General features: G+C 45.0%; 2 long non-coding RNA genes across 2 annotated transcripts; both read left to right on the top strand.

Moving 5' to 3' along the window:
• Positions 1-10,075: 10,075 nt before the first annotated feature.
• LOC310851802 lies at positions 10,076-12,326 on the top strand. Its single transcript, XR_014567823.1, has 3 exons — positions 10,076-10,210; positions 11,456-11,479; positions 12,269-12,326. It is a non-coding gene; the product is annotated as an uncharacterized lncRNA (long non-coding RNA).
• A 1,139-nt stretch (positions 12,327-13,465) lies between these two features.
• LOC310851798 lies at positions 13,466-20,308 on the top strand. The gene is made up of 7 exons (XR_014567817.1): positions 13,466-13,538; positions 15,455-15,502; positions 16,304-16,336; positions 17,599-17,679; positions 18,370-18,399; positions 18,707-18,733; positions 20,285-20,308. It is a non-coding gene; the product is annotated as an uncharacterized lncRNA (long non-coding RNA).
• Positions 20,309-20,620: the final 312 nt, after the last annotated feature.

Here is a 20,620-nt window from a genome sequence, read left to right as displayed (position 1 = left end):
ATGAGTGCTGAATGGGGGGGGGGAAATGGCTCTTTGTTTTATTCTGGTGGTGGGGAAATAAAAATATTGAGGGCTGATGATGCATGGGGGGTGGGCAGGTGGAGGAATTAATTAAGGGGTGCACGCAAGTGTTAATTTTGTTATATTATTTAATTTATAACAATATTTATTAACCACCAACTCATAAAAAGAAAACATGGCTGGGCACCATGAAACCACTACAACGTCTTAAAATAAAGAACAAATGACCAACACTGAACTGGATTTATTATCTTAATTGCATACATAAACAATAATGAATATTATCCCTGCAGTCTTCCTGAAGATGTTTGGACTAGAACTCCCAGTATCCCAGACTGGGCACCTGCATGAGAGTCTGAGGCATATTCTAATTGTTCTCTAGCTGGAGGGGAAGAAAAGGGTGGAGGAGGAAATAGAATAAGATAAAGGATATTTCCAAGCCCTCCTCAATACCCTGCAGTCAACTAAAGACAACCAAACATATCCTGCCCCTCGCCCCAACCTCCCTCACTGCCAAGGGAAAACAAAAAATGAATAGAAAGAGAACCTACTCAAGTGTTGCTGACACACAAACCTCCCACATACACTAAGTAAAATAATATAAGTTTACTATACCCCTCTTCCCCCTACCTCTCCTCCCCAAACCTTATACTGTATACAACACTGAGGTTTCACCCGGCATCACCATGACCTGTGCCTGACAGCATAAAATTTGTTTTCATTCTTAAAGGTAAAGGACCCCTGGATGGTTAAGTCCAGTCAAAGGCGACTATGGGGTTGCAGCACTCACCTCGCTTTCAGGCCGAGGGAGCCGGCTTTTGTCCACAGACAGCTTTCCGGTTGTGGCCAGCATGGGTAAACAGCTTCTGGTGCAACGGGACACTGTGATGGAAAGCAGAGCGCACAGAAAGGTCCTTTACCTTCCCGCCACAGTGGTACCTATTTATCTACTTGCACTGGTGTGCTTTCGAACTGCTAGGCTGGGACAGAGCAACAGGAGCTCACCCCATTGCAGGGATTTGAACCACTGACCTTCCGATTGACAAGCCCAAGAGGCTCAGTGGTTTAGACTGCAGTGCCACCCGCATGCCGGTTGCTTTTCATGTAGGTTGAGTTAAACTGATCCTGTAGAACAGAGAGACTTTTCTGACTCAGGCATCACCTTTAGTTCCATCATTTAACATGGGACCTCGTTCTTTTTTTAAAAATGTGTGCCTTTTCTCTCCTGTTTTTCTCCCTTTAGAGGAGGGGCCATACCTAGGATGTAGAGCATCTGCTTTGCATGATAAATAGCCCAGGTAAAACCTCTGGCATCTCCAACCTCTGGAAAGAGTTTTATCCAAAACCTTTTAAAGTTACTGGTTGGGCCAGTGGTCCAACTCAGTTTATGCCGGCTTCTTAAATTCCCTTCCTTGCCAGCTGTGAACACTGCACAAGCACGTTGCTGTTGCGTTATAGACCCTTTCCCCCTGAAATATTCATGCCTCCTTTTCTTGATTACATCTCTGAACCATCAAAAAAATAAAAATAAAACGTCAATTGAAAACCAATTACTTACAATAACAAGTAGTAGCTTGCTAATCTATCCACTAGGTGGCAGTCATAGACCTCTATTTTGCCTCTCCTTTGAGAGTTCTCAATTTCTAAAGTGAGACTGACAGCTCCATTGTCCAGATACAAGACATGTATTTAAATTTGCTCTGTTCCCAAGCAAAAAGGTGTTGTAAATAAAACTGTCCCTTCTCTTCTAAATCAGGCTTTTATTTCTGGTGGGAAAAGTCTTTTATTAAAAAAAAAAAAAAAGCCATGTAATATAAATTTAAGCACAACCCATTGTTCGACTCACACTGGGGTAGCATGCGGCCAAGAGTGACTTACAGAAGATGAGGAGGTGAGGCTGGGATGGTGGTTTTCAGCAACTCTGAGATGCCCAGGGTGGCTTGAGCAGCAGAGCTGCAGGTGTTGTGGCGGCTGCTGCCTGGCCGTAGTTTAGACCAGCGGTTGCTAAAGGGGGCAGTACCACTCCCTGGGGGTGCACTAAAAGGACAAGGGGTGGAAATCTTGAGAGAACAGCTGCTGCCAGCAGGGTTCTCAAAATTTAGCAGGCAGAGGGGTGGTGCTGTGGTCTAAACCACTGAGCTTCTTGGACTTGCCAGTCAGGTCGGCGGTTCAAATCGCTGTAACGGGGTGAGCTCCCGTTGCTCTGTCCCAGCTCCTGCCAACCTAGCAGCTCAAAAGCACACCAGTGCAAGTAGATAAACAGGTACTGCTGCAGCGGGAAGGTAAATGGCATTTCCATGCACCACTGGGATGAGAGAGTTTGGAATTGGCGGGTTCTTGGTTGGGCGTTTCTGGCTGAGCCAGGGCTGCGCCAGCAAAAGCCCCTCCCCTTGGCTGAGCCAGAGATCTGATGGCATAACTCCCTCAACCTGGATCAGAACAGAAGCCGGTATAAGTCCCCAAAGGGGGCATCCTGGCGTGTGTGGTGGAGGTGACCCAAGGACAGCAGAATCTTACACCTGTTCAAACCCTACCAGCTTGATTATGTGACCTGCCAAACCAGAGAAATGAAGCAGGTGAAAAGGGCTGTGTAAATCAAGCTCCTTGTGAACAGAGTTTGGAAGTGGAGTTAAGTTAACCCAACACGACACAGCAGCAGCAAAAGTTGTGCCAGCTTTCTATTGTTAGGATTGTTCTGTGAATATTTAAAGGAATGTATTTGGCCTGGCTTTTTGCTGATGGTGGCATTGTGTGAACACTGTGGGGGATGGGACCTGTGTCCATGAGTACAGTTGTGCCTTGGTTCATGAATGCCTTGCGACTCAAACATTTTGGCTCCCTAATGCCGCAAACCGGAAGTGAGTGTTCCGGTTTGCAAACGTTCTTTGGAACCCGAACATCTGACGCGGCAGAAGCTCCTGTGGCCAATCGGAAGCTGCGCCTTGGTTTTTGAATGTTTTCGGAAGCCGAACGGATTTCTGGAACGGATTCCATTTGAGAACCAAGGTATGGCTGTAGTGGGAATTCCACAATCAAATCACACCTGGAAGTACCCTTAGTCTTCAAGAAACCACAAGACCCCATGGCACTAACTTCCAGATGATGGACACTAGCTTTTAATTTAACTAACTAACTAACTAACTAACTAACTAACTAGATACTGCAAATCTTAAAATTGCTCATCCCTGGATTAGATTAGACTAGGCCTGTGAGTTATTTTGTTAGCTAATAAATGAGCACAGTTGTGCAGGCATGTGTGCAAAAAATTTGGCCGATACTATAGTTCTTTTGAATGGGTCCAGTATTAAGAGTTTCCAATCTGGAACCAATCCCAGGCGGTGTCCTTTTAAAAGAAGGTTGGTTTTCAAGTCTTAGTGGGTGATAAGGTCTAGTTTCATTCCAGGAAGAAAAGCCACTGCTGATTTCTGCAGATGGCATCTCTGATAAGCACATACAAGGTCAGTTACCCAGATTCCACCCCTGCTTAGTTGGCACGGCTACCTAGAGTCCGCTGAAGCCATCAGCATTCAGTGGAACAGGCCCTGTTACAGGTGTCACATAATACTTTTCCCGCTTTTGTAAAGAAATAATGGAATCATAGAACTGTAGAGTTGGAAGGGACCTTGAGGATCACTTAGTCCAACCCACTGTAATGCGGGTGTTGCTGTGGTCTAAACTAATGAGCCTCTTGGGCCTACCGATCAGAAGGTCAGCAGTTCGAATCCCCACAATGGATTGAGCTCCCGTTGCTCTGTCGCAGCTCCTGCCAACCTAGCATTTCGAAAGCACACACCAGTGCAAGTAGGTAAATAGGTACCACTCTGGCGGGAAGGTAAATGGTGTTTCCATGCACTCTGGTTTCCATTACATTGTTTCATTGTGCCAGAAGCGATTTAGTCATGCTGGCCACATGACCTGGAAAGCTGTCTGCAGACAAACGCCGGCTCCCTCGGCCTGAAAGTGAGATGAGCGCCCAGCCCCAGTCACCTTTGACTGGACTTAACTGTCCAGGGGTCCTTTACCTTTTTTACCTATGTAGCAATGCAGAAATATGCAGCTGTCTCATATGGGGATCAAACCTGCAACTGATCTTTCCATGTGGTAGCACCTAATTCATACTATGATAACACTGGTCAACAACAAATTTGTTGTCTGCGTTTTTTCAGTTGATTTAGGACGAACCTGATGTGCTGAATCCAAAAATCACATTGGTTTTGCTCAATCAGGTCACGTTTTTGAGCTATGGCCACATGTGTTTTTTTTTACATTTTTGTTCACATGTACGCTTGTGTGGGGACGCAGGTGGCGCTGTGGGTTAAAGCCTCAGCGCCTAGGACTTGCCGATCGAAAAGGTCGGCGGTTCGAATCCCTGCGGCGGGGTGCGCTCCCACTGCTCGGTCCCAGCACCTGCCAACCTAGCAGTTCGAAAGCACCTCCGGGTGCAAGTAGATAAATAGGGACCGCTTACCAGCGGGAAGGTAAACGGCGTTTCCGTGTGCGGCTCTGGCTCGCCAGAGCAGCGATGTCACGCTGGCCACGTGACCCGGAAGTGTCTCCGGACAGCGCTGGCCCCTGGCCTCTTAAGTGAGATGGGCGCACAACCCCAGAGTCTGTCAAGACTGGCCCGTACGGGCAGGGGTACCTTTACCTTTTACCTTACGCTTGTGTGGAGCATTTTAGAAGAAGTTGGTGGGGGTAAAATGCCGTGTTGAATAATTGTTTTGATTGGAAATGACTATTTTAATGACAAGAAGTATTCAGGTCTGATAGTTCTGGGTGATTATGTCGAAAAGGGATCAGTTTGAAGTCATAAAACCTCGAAATCCTCCATAAATTGGTGCGGCTCCATAAATTGGTGGGATCAACAGATAGAACCGGAGCAGCCTCAAGTATCCTGATCTTCAATCAGCATGTCGTCCTGTAGCTCATTGGGATGAAATTCCAGTGCCTATCTTCGGAGAACTTCCTGACATTAGTGACGAAGATGCCTCCAGTGTTGAAGGACATGAAGAAGTGGTTCTTGAAGATGATGCTCCACATCCATTTTCCCAAAAGGAGTTGAATGATCTAGTTCGCGACCTCAGCTTGTCAAAGAACTCTGCTGAACTGTTGGCATCCAGATTGAAGGAAAAAAACCTCCTCTCTGACAGTGCTCGCATCAGCTTCTTCCGCAACAGGCATCAAGAGTACCTCCGTTTTTTCTCGGAAGAGAAGGACTTAGTGTACTGTGCAGATATTGCACAGCTTCTGCTCAAGCTTGGAGTGCCACAGTACGAACCCAAAGATTGGAGACTGTTCATTGACAGCAGCAAGCGATCACTGAAATGTGTTCTGCTACACAACTGCAACCAGTTTGCCTCTATACTCCTGGCTCACTCGACTACACTGAAGGAGAACTATGAAGCGGTGAAGTATGTGCTGGAGAAAATTGGTTATGATCAGCATAAGTGGTTTATTTGTGTTGACCTGAAGATGGTGAACTTTTTGTTGGGACAACAGTCTGGCTTCACCAAGTACCCATGTTTTCTGTGCATGTGGGATAGTAAGGACCGTGCTCAGCATTACATGAAGAAGGACTGGCCTGTGCGGGAGGAATTGGTGCCTTGCAGAAAAAGGAACGTCATCAACGACCCTCTGGTGGACAGAGACAGAATACTCTTCCCAGCGCTGCACATCAAGCTCGGCTTAATCAAGCAGTTCACCAAGGCTCTGGACAATGATGGTGACTGCTTCACTTACTTGTGCCAGGCTTTTCCAGGATTGACCATGGAGAAGTTGAAAGCTGGCATCTTTGACGGTCCTCAGATCCGTCAGCTCATCAGAGATCCAGAGTTCAGAAACTCAATGAACGAAGTGGAACTGGAAGCGTGGAAGGCATTTGTTCTGGTAGTGAAGAACTTTCTTGGCAACAATAAGGCCAGAAACTACGCAGAACTTGTCAACAACTTGCTAACTGCTTTCAGAAACCTGGGCTGCAACATGAGCGTCAAGATGCACTACCTATTTTCACATATGGCCCGGTTTCCTGAGAACCTGGGTTCAATGAGTGACGAGCAGGGGGAGAGATTCCATCAGGACATGAAAGAGATGGAGACCAGGTATCAGGGACGCTGGGACGCAGTCATGATGGCTGACTACTGTTGGACTCTGAAGAGAGACCTCCGTGCTGCTGAGCATTCCAGGAGTTCCAAGAAACAGAAGTTCAAGCCCTGAAGTTTGAAAAATGGTGAAGCAACATGCAATTTACATGTACTTACCTTTATCAAGAAGTAGATGCATCTACTTCTGCTTCATTGACTATGCAAAAGCGTTTGACTGTGTCGACCACGGCAAACTATGGCAAGTTCTTAAAGAAATGGGAGTGCCAGATCACCTCATCTGTCTCCTGAGAAATCTCTATGTGGGACAAGAAGCTACAGTTAGAACTGGATATGGAACAACTGATTGGTTCAAAATTGGGAAAGGAGTACGACAAGGCTGTATTTTGTCTCCCTGCTTATTTAACTTATATGCAGAATTCATCATGCGAAAGGCTGGGCTGGATGAATCCCTAGCCGGAATTAAGATTGCCGGAAGAAATATCAACAACCTCAGATATGCAGATGACACAACCTTGATGGCAGAAAGTGAGGAGGAATTAAAGAACCTTTTAATGAGGGTGAAAGAGGAGAGCGCAAAATATGGTCTGAAGCTCAACATCAAAAAAACGAAGATCATGGCCACTGGTCCCATCACCTCCTGGCAAATAGAAGGGGAAGAAATGGAGGTAGTGAGAGATTTTACTTTCTTGGGCTCAATGATCACTGCAGATGGTGACAGCAGCCACGAAATTAAAAGACGCCTGCTTCTTGGGAGAAGGGCAATGACAGGCCTAGACAGCATCTTGAGAAGTAGAGACATCACCTTGCCAACAAAGGTTCGTATAGTTAAAGCTATGGTTTTCCCAGTAGTGATGTATGGAAGTGAGAGCTGGACCATAAAGAAGGCTGATCGCCGAAGAATTGATGCTTTTGAATTATGGTGCTGGAGGAGACTCTTGAGAGTCCCATGGACTGCAAGAAGATCAAACCTCTCCATACTGAAGGAAATCAACCCTGAGTGCTCACTGGAAGGACAGATTGTGAAGCTGAGGCTCCAGTACTTTGGCCACCTCATGAGAAGAGAAGACTCCCTGGAGAAGACCCTGATGTTGGGAAAGATGGAGGGCACAAGGAGAAGGGGACGGCAGAGGACGAGATGGTTGGATAGTGTTTTCGAGGTTACCAGCATGAGTTTGACCAAACTGCGGGAGGCAGTGGAGGACAGAGGTGCCTGGCTTTCTCTGGTCCATGGGGTCACGAAGAGTCGGACACGACTAAACGACTAAACAACAACAACCTTTATCAATGCCCACCATTCAGTTTACAGTAAACCTAACCTGACGGAGAGAAACGGATGCCATTTCCTGATTCAGCAGTGCAAAAATACCCTAAATCAGTTGTAGAAATCTAGACAACATTCAAAAAGTAAAAAATTGTTGCCCAGTGTAATCATAGAATCATAGAGTTGGATTGGACCAAGTGGATCAACTAGACCAAACCCCTGCAATGTAGGGGTTTTTGCCCAATGTGGGGTTCAAACCCACAACCCTGAGATTAAGAGCCTCATGCTCTACCAAAACAATACAAGACATCCTTTGAAACTCACTCTTCTCTGAATAAACTTGTGTGGAGCGTGGAATCTCAGCCAGCTTGGATTAATCTCAAATTTCTTTGTAGAGAACCAAATTTCTGTTAGTTATGTATGCAGTTGGCTTTCCTTCTTTTTCCTTTGTCTTCAGACTGCCAGTCTTTGTGCAAGAGGGGTTTCAGGGCATACCAGAAAGTTACTTTTGCACAATTAAAGTGCATTACAGCACTCTGTTACCCTAGCACAAGAAATCCACTTCAAAACAAAACAAAAACCCAGTCATTTTATGGTAAGGAAAGTGAGAAGTGTGAACTAAACAAAGGATTTGCAGGAAGATGTATAAACTCCACAGAAGCAAATTATTGTAGTATTGCCCCACAAACAAATGAGAATGAATGCTCAAGGAAGACCAGACATAACGGGGGCGGCATATCCTGTTTCACCACTTGAGGTGGAACAGGAAGTGCCATCCTAACCTGCTGCCATCACACTTCCTGTGCCACCGCCGCCACCGGTGTTGAAGTGGTGTCGGCACTGGTGCCGATTTCCAGTGAGATCTCGCAAAATCTCATGAGACTTTGCCAAACTCTCATGGGATATTGTGGAGTGCATGAGATCTCACAAGATCTTGGTGAGATCTTGCTGGAAATCAGTGTGGCTTTTCTGCGAGTGGTAGAGGAGGCAGGGTGTGTTGTGCCTTGGGGGCCCTGTTTTGGGGGGCTTCCAATGCCCATAGCGGCTACTTCACCCCATTTCATGGGTGGGCCAGCCCTGTGACATAGTGTAAGCTTTGTGCAAGTTTCCATACAGAATTCAAAGTGCTGGTTATGACCTATAAAGCCCTATATGACTTGGGCCCAGGCTGCCAAAAAGAATCCTAAATTCTGAGTGCAATGTCAATAATAAAGGGTTTCCAATAACCCTTAAAGTTTCTGGGACTATATGGAATCGGCTGAAATGACTGGCAGAATCCGAGACTTGGGAGAAGAAACAATGGAAGAGGACTGGAAGAAGTTTAAGGACTATCTACAAAAACAATATAAGTTGTATGAATGTTAAGTATCTGCACAATTTAGAAAACTTCAGTTCCAGCAAATAGATTTTGTAAAATAGAAAATTAAGTTATAAGTAAGAAAAGGTCGAAATTTAAGGCAACAATATGTTTAAACTTAAGGTATGAGTAATTGATAAAAATTATCTTAAATTTAGAAGTATAATATTTGGAAAGTACAAAATAAGGTATGAAACAAGGTAATAATTTGCTGATATTTTTATTATAAATAATGCAGGGTAAAGGAGATGTGAGGAAGTCCAGTTAGTTATATAAAAAAATTGTATTGAACGGTTGGTTTTATTCTTTTCTTTTTTCTTTCTTTATTTTTTACTTCTTTCTTTCTATATTGTTTTTTGGTGTATTTGTTCTGACTCTTTGGTGTATTATTTTTTGGTGAAGGGATCTTGTATGTATATTGTTTATTATGTATTTGAAAATTTAATAAAATATTTATAAAAAAAATAAATAAATTTAAAATACATGAAACTAAAAATAAATAAATAAATAAAGTTTCTGTTTGGGGTTTTCAGTAAACTAACAACTTCACCAAACTAAGTCGTTTATCTTGCTAATCATAAGCTTGGTCGAGTTTGCAGTTTTTATGTCACTGCAAGTATTAGGTAAGGTAAAAGTAAACGACCCCTGCATGGTTAAGTCCAGTCAAAGGTGACTATGGGGTGCAGCACCCACCTCGCTTCAGGCCAAGGGAGCCAGCGTTTGTCCACAGACAGCTTTCTGGGTCACGTGGCCAACATCACTAAGCCACTTCTGGTGCAATGGAACACCGTGACAGAAACCAGAGTGCATGGAAACACTGTTTTCCTTCCTGCCACAGTGGTACCTATTTATCTATTTGCACTGGCATGCTTTTGAACTGCTAGATTGGTAGGAGCTGGGACAGAATAGCGGCAGCTCACCCCTTCTCAGGGATTTGAACCACCGACCTTCTGATTGGCAAGCCCAAGAGGCTCCGTGGTTTACACCACAACGCCACCTGCATCCCTTTTGCAGGTATTAACTATGCTGTGGTTAAACTGCATTAAACATGGTCTTGAAAATCAACAAAATGTATCTGTCCCACATAATGAAGTAAAAATATTAAGGGATCCAAATGTGGTTGTTGAAGAGAGATTAATATTTCATTACAGGGGCATTTAAGAGTCCACGTAGCAGTTGGCTCTGGAAGCAGGGTGTCCTTTCCGCAAGAGTGTCCCTGTGATGAATCATTTCCTCTGACCTTTCCTTCCAGATAAGGTAATTTGGTGACACTCTCAATGGGCGCTTTAAGTTTGGGCAGTGTGGCTTGTGGTGATGGGTCAATAAATAGCAGCTTCCGAGCCACAGTTCACACCTTTGAACGATTTCGCACCCGGGACGGAAGCCTGATCCCGGGCTAAAATGAAGCTCCCGGTTGTAGCCGCCGTTCTTTTAATCTCTGCACTTTGTGCAAGAGAAACGGATGCACAGGTGAGATGGAAACGGACTTCTAGGAGAAATGCAGCATCATCTTTTAATTGGATGCTAGTGGGGGGAGGTGGAGTGGGGAACCTAAACCAATGTGAATCAAAAGTGTCATGTTATTTATTGACCAGAAGCCCCATACCCAGCATTGCTTGGGAGTTATAAGAAACAAAAATAAAAATTGGAACCAGTGGTTAAAATCAGGACAGTTTTTAAAGGTTCAGTTTGCCCTCTTGATTCAAAATATCATCAGGTCCAAACAGATGAAAACCTGCTCCTTGATCTCAGGAACCATCATGCAAGATTTAGTTATGGTAGCTTAAGAAGTGTCCAAATACATAGCGAACAAACAGTTTGCCAAAATAATTAGTAGATACCTGTGCCTTCCTTCAGTGATGGAAGTCAAGGGACTGTTTATAAAAACCAGAGAGTTTTGAGAGGGCATTTTGCTTGTAAGAAGCAGCAGTGGGGGGCCAGTGTACTAACTCTGCACCCCACCCCACCCCACCCCACAATTGCTGTGTTAGTTGACTTATCTCAGTTTCTCATTTCTCTTTAGCTCAGTTCTCCAAGTAGATTGCATTAAAGAAAAATGTAATTTTGAAAATTCATCAGCATTTCGTTACGAATTTCTCCTAAATTTTACATGTTTGCATGCAATTTCCCCTAATAGACACATTTCTGCAAGGCAGTACCCCTTAATGTAATACATTCTGTATGCTATTTTCACTAATGCTCACACTTTACCCTGGTGTTGTGCATGCATGTTTGTACACATTCCCTGGCTGGTAATTTGGAAGGGTAACTGCATTTCAGTTTGCGCATTGTTTTGGAAAGGGCAGATTAGGATGGTTTGCTTTTAAATACAACCGAGTTGAATTTCGTCCCCACTCCTTCTTGCAACATGGAAGGTGACTGTCTGAATTTGGAGCTTTGGGTTAAAACCTTGTTTTCCCGTTTGTTAATGTCTCCCAATTGCAGACAGGGCTTGAGTCCACATACAGTGCTTCCAGGGAACGCAACAAACCCTTTCGTACTCAGATATGAGAGTAACTAAGGCAGAACTCCTATGCGCACTTACCAGGGTGTAAGTCCCATTGAACTCAATGGAAGTTACTTTTAACTCTGAATAGGAATGAATAGGATCGTACTGTGAATCCTGCATGCAAATAATGGCTTATGTCACAGAGTCTATTTCAAATTAAATTCATGGAAACTAACAGCATCGTTTCAATTGTTTTGTTATATCAGTGGAATCCTGGTTTTGGTGCCTCCGTAAGTACGACACATTTTGTCCATCTGCTTTTGTTATGCTTTCTCTCAAAAAGGATGCTACGAGAGTAGGATCTGCGACAAAACACCCTCACCTGTTTAACAGGACCAGTCCTGTTCTGGGCTAGAATTAGCCATCTTCTTCCTGGGTCCTACTTGATCAGACCAAAGACCCATCTAGTCCAGCATCCTGTTCTCACAGTGGCAGATCAGATGTCTTTGAGAAGCTCCAAAGCAGTGCATGAGTACAACAGCAACTCTCCATACTTGTGATGCCCAACAACTAAAGGCAGTACACAGCCCTTGTGGCTAGTAGTCACAGAAGCCTTGGCCCTCCACGAATTTGTCTAACTCCCCTTTTAAAGCCATCCAAGCTTCTAACCAGCACTACATTCTGTGCTAGCAAATTCCATGCTTCAACTATGCACAGGGTGAAGCATCCTCATGCTGGGGAGAAGAGTGGGCTGGAAGTGTTGCACTCATGCCCCGCTTGTGGGTTTTCATGAAAAATAAAATTTATTTTATATTTTTATTTTAAAAGAAGGCATTCCACCTCTTCACACCCCAGGCAGGGATTATCAGCTTACAGGATCCTATCAAAAGCACTAGACCTGCCTAAGCTTTTATTTTCCTCCTGGAAAGGGCTTTTCCTGGAACAATCAGTTTATGTGCAAATAAATTTCCACGTGGAGGCAGCCAAGGGCTATAGATAGGGATTTTTGGTTTCGTTGTGAGGATGTAAGGCGGGCAAGGACAAGGACTGAACCACCTTTGTCTCTTGATCTTTTACAGGTTGGTTATTCGGGCCCAAATGTACCTCCTCCGCCTCAGCCTCAGCCTCCTCCTCCAGTAAGTATGAGAAAGTTTTCCTCGAATCATTGTGACTCTGTGCTATGGGGTATTAAGCCGCATAGCTCAATATATTAATTGGTAGTACATTATTCAGGGGAGGGTGTTTATCAGAGGGTGCAGCTGGAGCAAGGTCTGAGGTGGTCTCTGTCTTCATTCTGCTCTTTGTTGCTTATACACCATGTATATAAAGCAAATTTAAAGCTCACACAACCCCCAAATCTTGGGAATTGGAAGCATGTTATGGGTTCTGGGAATTGTAGCTCTGTGAAGGGTAAATTACAGTGCCCAGGGTTCTTGGGTGGTGTTGGGGATGTACGTTTATGCAGCCTTAATTTTTTAATGTTGAGGATGTACATTTATGCAGCAAATAAATAATATTTGAATAATATTTGAACAGGGAGGGGATTCTGGGACAGGGAGCCACCACTGAAAAGGTTCTCTCTCTCTCTCTCTCTCTCTCTCTCTCTCTCTCTCTCTCTCTCGTCTTCACTTGGTGGTTCTGCTTGGCATCACTGTAATTTCATTTTGAAGATGTGAGTGTGACAAATAAGCTGTGCATCTCGATCTTTTTCAGGGTCCTTACGATGGCCAAAATTCGGTAAGTATGAGAAACGCTTCCTTGGACACTTCAGAGTATAGGGTATCAGACAATTTCGCTCAACTTATACACCCTCTGATAGCTACTCAAAAGGTTTTCTCTCTGACCTCCAGCCACCACACTGCAGATGGAGGGGGAATCTGGAGAACGACCTTTTCCAAGGCTGATTTGATTCCCCACCTCGTTCCCAATCTTCACTCCCCTCTTGTTCCTGATGTAGATCTTTATTTCTCCCTTGCTTGTCATGTCGCTCTTCACCCACCCCTTCTTCCCTGGCAGGGCAGGTGGGCCATTTTGTGGTTTGGCTCTGGTGGTGAAATGTCTTAGGCCGACCCTGGCTCCAGAGCACACTTCATGCTGAATTATAGCTGTTTGCGGCTCCCTGTCATTGCATGGATGTGCCAGTACTGACAGTGGCTGGCCCCAGTTTTTTAAGGACCTGGACTTGGCTCGTCAATACTTGCTGTGGTTCTGCTTGGTTTCCATTGTGCTTCTGTAGTGGTGACGTCTGGTGGGCAAGAGACAGGACTGAGCAACTTGCTTACGTATCTTGGTCTTTTTCAGGCCTATCTCGGTGTCCAAGCCCAACCTTGGCAGCCTCAACCTGCCTCAGTAAGTATGAAAAACTATTATTTGGAAGATTCTAGGCTCTTTGATATGGGGCGTTAGACTATGCGGCTCGGTTTAGATATCACTTAGTAGTACATGGCTCAGAAATTGAGCATTGAGAAATCAGCTGGAGCGGACTCTGAGGCAGCCTTCACTTGTATCCCTCTCTTCGCTCTCTTAGTTCTTCAGAGTTTTTGGTAATAATGGTAATGAAGGCACCAGGAGGGATTCCCTGGAGAAGGCAGGGAGTCACCATCAAAAAGATTCTCTCTCTTGTCTCCACCCACCACACTTCAGATGGAGGGGTTGTCCGGAGAAACGCCTAAGGTGACAATCTCAGTTGATACAAGAGAAGGCAGGCAAGCAGGTATTTGGGTTAGCGCTTTTAAGGCTAAGAGAAGCACTTTGAATTAAGCTTGGAAACTCATTTTAAATGGAGCGGAACTATGTAAGGATGCTTAAAACAGAGTTCACAGACCTTTTTGCGTGTGAGGGCCACATTCCCTGTTCATCAGCCCTCTGAGGACCGCATGCCAGTGGTGGGCATGGCCAAAACGAAACCCACACAGGTGCTCCAGGTTTCCCTGCTTATTTGGTTTATTTATATTGTATCCAAGGCACTGATACCCCCAGCTTTAAGTCAAAAAGAGTGACGTGCAGCAATCTCCTTCAAAGGCAACCCTTGCCCCCAGACTCACAATCTAAAAAGACATGGCAATCTAAAGACAATCTAAAAAGACCAGAGATTTACAGAAGATTGGAAGAAGTAGATGAATTATTTGAAGAGCAACTGTAATCAACAAATTATGCTAGTTGGACTACAAGAAGTTTTGTAAGGAGAAATATACGAAGTGTTACAAAGTAGAAAAAGATAGAGATATTGGTTATGAGTTTGAAATGTAACAGGGAAAATAAGAAATGCATACTAAGAGATTAGATTGGAAAATTTTCAGACAGGACTGATGGAAGTCAAAAAAAATTGAATAAGATGTAAAAGTATGTTTAATTACTGTTGAAAATGATATGTTAAAAAACCAATAACATTTATATATATAAAAAATAAAATAAAAAGACATGGCACATGAGGAAAGAGGACTGGGGAGGGATGAGGGAAAAGCAAGCTCAAGCACAAGTTCTTCAAGTTACAGTTCCTATAGTTCTGCCCATGAAGTTATCTCAGATAACAACCAGAGGATGGTTATAATGTTTATTTAAACACGGCCCTGTTCTGTGCTAGCTGCCTCACGCATAACTCACACATGCAGTCTGCCTCTAGCTGAGCAACAGCCTCCTGCATAAACTGCACGGCAGGCTTTCATTTGAAATATAATAAACCTCTTAAAGGACTAACACCACACTCCCTAGGTGCAGAGTCTATCTGTCTAGAAGAGCACCAATTCCTCTCCAAGGTCCCTAACAAGAAGACCCTGGGAAGAGCCTGCTGGATCAGGCCCCTCTACTCCAGCATCCTCTTCTCACCAGATGCCTATGGGAAACCTACAAGCAGGATCTGAGCTCAAGAGCCCTCTTCTGTCCCATAGTTTCCAGCAACTGGTATTCAGGAGCAGTTTATGGAGATGTGTGTCAGGCCAGAACTGTGTGTCTTGATCTTTTCCAGAATTATGGCGGTGGCCCAAAGGGTTGCCATCTTGTGGTTTGGCTCAGGTGGCGAAATGTCTTGGGCCGACCCTGGCTCCAGAGCACACTTCATGCTGAATTATAGCTGTTTGCGGCTCCCTGTCATTGCATGGATGTGCCAGTACTGACAGTGGTTGGCCCCAGTTTTTTAAGGACCTGGACTTGGCTCGTCAATACTTGCTGTGGTTCTGCTTGGTTTCCATTGTGCTTCTGTAGTGGTGATGTCTGGTGGGCAAGAGACAGAACTGAGCAACTTGCTTACGTATCTTGGTCTTTTTCAGGCCTATCTCGGTGTCCAAGCCCAACCTTGGCAGCCTCAACCTGCCTCAGTAAGTATGAGAAACTCTTCTAAGTTCTTTCATATGGGCCATCAGATTATGTGGCCCAGTTTAGTAGTTCATGGTTCAGGGTGGTCAGGAAGTGCAGCTGCAGCAGACTTGTGAGGTGGTCTTCCCCTCTCTTTGCTATCAGTTCTCAAATGTCACCTGTGTGATATCAATAACAGTGCCAGGGGAGCCTCTCTTTTAAAATGTGTCGGGGAGAGGAGATTATTGGGTTGTTCTTCTTTTTATTTTGATTATGTGTTTTGTGTTTTTATATTGTGATTTTATGTTGAGAACCGCCCTGAGACTTGCAAGCATAGGGTGGCATACAAATTTAAATAATAATAATAATAATAATATTAATAATAATAATAATAATGGCATTCCAAGGTGAGGAGCTGCCACTGAGGTCTCCAGTAACAGTATTGGATCCAGGTTTACTCTAAGTCCACAAGACTGTTCTTCCAAGGGAGTACAAGCCTACAAGGCCTCCATCTTCTCAGGATTCAACTTCACCCTATTGTTTGTCATTTAGCCCGAAACTAAACCCAGGACACCAGTCCAGGGTTTGACCTGTGGACCCTGAAACCCGCCCCCCATGGGAATATTTGGCCCTCTGTGGTGATAAGTTCCTCACCCCACCATATTTATTTATTTATTTTTATTTCACAATGTTTATAGGACTCTTTTGATTGTCGTAAAACCTCTAGGCAGCTTGCAAACCTTAGGGAAGGCGTGTCCATATATTCAGTTCTGATTGCTGTGGGGGAAAGCAGGATCAGTGAATTTATCTTTTAATTTTTGTAGCAGGTGGGCTTGTACGTTGGCTCCCCTGGCCCCGTGAGTATGACCACTTCTTTGGCCTCCTTGTGTAATATCCCCATTTTAACTTATTTCAGCTGGGTGGATACACTCATGAGCTCTTGCTCGATTTTCTTGGAAGGTGGAGCTTTCTGACTGGCATTAACAATTTCTATCCCCCCCCCCCCAAGTCCAGAAGAATCTGCTTGAGACTATATTCCTTGTGCAGGAATGAAATTTGTGCAGTGGGAATCAGTGTGCTCTGAGCTGACCTGACGCCTTCTTTGAAACGCATAGATTAGTGAAAACACGACACAAAATACGTTCTGCTAAGTAAAATTGTACGCAAACATGAACATTCGGGGCACTAAAATACTGATTCATTTCCACAAGCACTTTTTCGAAAATTGCAAATGTTCAGAACCGAAGTTTCAAAAAATGACAAGCTGATATTGACAGATTTGCCTATCCCGAACTACAAATCCTCCCTAACAGGAATAGGGGCTGGGTTATTTATTTACCATCCAAAACATTTATACCCTGCTTTTCCTGACCAGATTAACTCAAAAGCTGGGCTTGTTGGAACAGGGATGGGCAAGGGAAATGTGTTGGCAACGTCAGGGGACGTTTGGGTTGGCCATGGTCAACAGCAAAGCCAGGCGTCTTCCAGCCGTGCTGCCTTGCCTTGTCTCGCCTCACCCAACAAGCACAGTACTGCCACTGCCTTCACCCCACCACTCACAAGCCACTTCTGCATGCTGGCTTGGGCTGATGGGAGTTGGAGTCAAACAACACCCCGAGGTCACAGGTTCCCCATCCCCACTGGGCCCTCTTTGCTGTAATGGTTTGGTAATAAACCAATCTCTTTGGAGAATCTGCAGTCACCCAAGTGTTGCCCACTGTAAGCCCCATCATCCCTGGCCATTGACCATCCTGAATGGGGCTGCCAGAAGTGAGAGGCCAACAAAATTGGGAGGACCACAGCTTCCCTATCCTTGGCACAGGTGGAAACACACCTGTCCACCAATGATTGAGTGTCATGGGACACCTGCAACAACTTGGGTTTCTGTGAACAGGCTTCTTTTTAATTCGAAAAGGGAAAGAGTATAAATTACAATTAGAGGGAGGAAGATGCATTTCTCTCATGCATCCAAACACGTTTTATACATATGCGTGTGTGTGTCTAGATACACAAACACCCCATCACTAATATTTTCAAAGCTGGGAAGAGGAGGTGCCATTTGTTTTCTAAAAAGAAGTTTGTGGAAACAAAATCAACAATTCTTTCTTTCTTTCTGTAGCAGGGCTCTGGCTACTCTGGCAGTCCAGGGGCTCGTCCTTACCCTCCTCCTCCTCCTCCCCAAAATGGCTACTCTGGCTCAGTGAGTATGAGAAGTCTTTTTCTGTCTTCCCTATCTTTTCATAGAAACCATGTGAGCCATCTGACCCTAGTCCTACCGATTTCCATGTCATCCTTCTGTCCAAACAAGTGCTGCCTAGGACCCCAGCCCAAAGCTTTGGGCAAGGGTCAATTATATAGGCTCACCAATCAGTGTGGTGTAGTGGTTAAGAGTGGTAGTCTCGTAATCCTGGGTAACCGGGTTCGCGTCTCCGCTCCTCCACATGCAGCTTCTGGGTGACCTTGGGCCAGTCACACTTCTTTGAAGTCTCTCAGCCCCACTCACCTCACAGAGTGTTTGTTGTGGGGGAGGAAGGGAAAGGAGAAAGTTAGCCCCTTTGAGACTCCTTAAAGGGAGTGAAAGGTGGGATATCAAATCCAAACTCTTCTTCTTCTTCAGTGATCCACTGGGTTGCCAGGCCAGAAGTATCCCAGACCCTGAGACTTCAGGCCCCAAACCTGAAACCTAGGGGTGGTGAAATATTGCTTGAGGGATTCCATGTCAGCTACAACTCCTAAACAGATCTACCTGAAACCAACAAGCATGTTTAATATGCATAGGGATTGCTTCCAAGAATAAGACTGTGTTTAAGGTTCAGGGCACCTAAGCAGTTTCATTTCTGATGCGGAAACAAACAAGACCAGATGACATTTTGTATTTGTGTTTTTCTAGGATGACGGTGGACAGAGTGTTGACGCATGGGTAAAATAACCTTTATTTACATGAAGTTGTGAATTCTCCTTGCGCCGGGTCTCAAGCGGATGTTTAGGTCTGTGCACCAGGCGCAGCTGAGTCCTGAACCAATTCAAGGGGAACTGGGCGTTGCTTGAGTTGGGCTGAGATAGGCCTGGATGACTGTGGACCTGTCTGGGTAGCTCAAAGCAACCTGGGGTTGTCAGGGGGAAGGGCATCAAGTGGGAAGCAGATGCAAGCACGGGGCAGGGAACTGGCTGGATTTTCCTGGGAGAAGGTAGCCTCTTTGAATAACCAGTGTCTCTTTCCTTCCTAGTGGGAAGAGCTCATCAACAGTGTAGAAGTAAGTATTGAGAAGGGTCTTCTTTCTCTGGCTTTTTCATACAATCTCAGTGCTGAGAAAGAGGTTAGCTAAACAAAGAGAAGTGAAGTTGGCTATTAGATTAGATTGTGTGTTTATTTGAGCCACTCCCATCTAGCAGGTAGCATGCCAATACTTGTATCAAGATTAAAGGTAAAGGTAAAGGTACCCCTGCCCGTACGGGCCAGTCTTGACAGACTCTGGGGTTGGTGCGTCCATCTCACCCAAGAGGCCGGGGGCCAGCGCTGTCCGGAGACACTTCCGGGTCACGTGGCCAGCATGACAAAGCTGCATCTGGCGAGCCAGCGCAGCACACGGAAACGCCGTTTACCTTCCCGCCAGTAAGCGGTCCTTATTTATCTATTTGCACCCGAGGGTGCTTTCGAACTGCTAGGTTGGCAGGCGCTGGGACCGAACAGCGGGAGCGCACCCCGCTGCGGGGATTCGAACCACCGACCTTTCGATCGGCAAGCCCTAGGCGCTGAGGCTTTTACCCACAGCGCCACCCGCGTCCCTAAGTATCAAGATTACCTGGGTCCAAATCTCAGCTAGGAAATTCCCTGTGTGACCTCTTGAGCAGCCGGGTCTACCTCACAGGGTTGACATGATGATTAATAGGGAGGATTAGTTAGCCTGTCCTGAGCTTTTTGAAGGAAGGCAGGATGAAATGGAACCACCTTCTTCTTCTTCTTCTTCTTCTTCTTCTTCTTCTTCTTCAATCACTCGTAGCCGAGTAAGATTGTCTTCCATAAACATGGTTTTAACAGTGAGTCCGTAAGTGACTGTGGAGGCCAATCCTGGATCTACACGTCCTTCCACAGTAAGGATACAGTGGTACCTCAGGTTACATACTCTTCAGGTTACATACGCTTCAGGTTACAGACTCCGCTAACCCAGAAATAGTGCTTCAGGTTAAGAACTTTGCTTCAGGATGAGAACAGAAATGGTGCTCCGGCGGCGCGGCAGCAGCAGCAGCAAGAGGCCCCATTAGCTAAAGTGGTGCTTCAGGTTAAGAACAGTTTCAGGTTAAGAACGGACCTCCAGAACGAATTAAGTACTTAACCTGAGGTACCACTGTATAGGTTTCCGGATGGGAGTTGATCATGGTGAAGGTTTGCCAAGCGTGCCTTCCTCTTAGCACGTTTTTCCCTTTCGTCCTGTGTTTGAGCATCTTCAAAACTCATGACACCTTTGGTAAAGGCTGTTCTCCAACTGGAGCGCTCACAGGCCAGTGTTTCCCAGTTGAAATGGAATATAAGTGAATGGAAACCATCCCTTTTTAGTACTGCTGTTCAGGATTCCCTGGAGCTGTTATTTACATAAGAAAAGACCATGGGCTTCAAGTGAATTTGTGCAATTAGTATTTTGTCCAGTCTCTGGCCAAGGCCCTTAGAGTCCACAAGCAATTCTTTCTGGGGGTATGTGTGTATGAGCCTGAGCTTCTCATTTCTCTTGTGAATGAAGCCAACAGAAACAAATGATGAATTTTTACATGACTACTACTACTACTACTAATACTGCTATTATTTGTAGAACGAGTTTGGCGGCAAAAGACAAGTGAGTATAAATCTCATTTCACCAATTGTGAAAGCTGTAACTTGGGGAGGAAAAACTGTGCATATAAGTAAAATGTCTTAAGACTTTATCGGGCTGGTAAGGGACTAAACATTAAATGAAAAATAATGGAATGGGAATCTTGATGTGGCTGGATGACTTGCAGCCTTCCTTAGATTTGGCCACTGCTCCTGGAGCTGTATGCAAATGGAATTTTTTTGGGGGGTGGCCGACACTTTTTTCAAGGGGGAAGGGGGAGAAAATAATGCACCTCAGACATATTTTCAGAAAATGCATCTTCTGATATATTCTGTC

This window comes from Podarcis gaigeae (assembly GCF_964106915.1).
Source record: "Podarcis gaigeae genome assembly, chromosome: 8".
Taxonomy (NCBI): domain Eukaryota; kingdom Metazoa; phylum Chordata; class Lepidosauria; order Squamata; family Lacertidae; genus Podarcis; species Podarcis gaigeae.
This window is presented reverse-complemented; position numbering and strand designations above follow the sequence as displayed.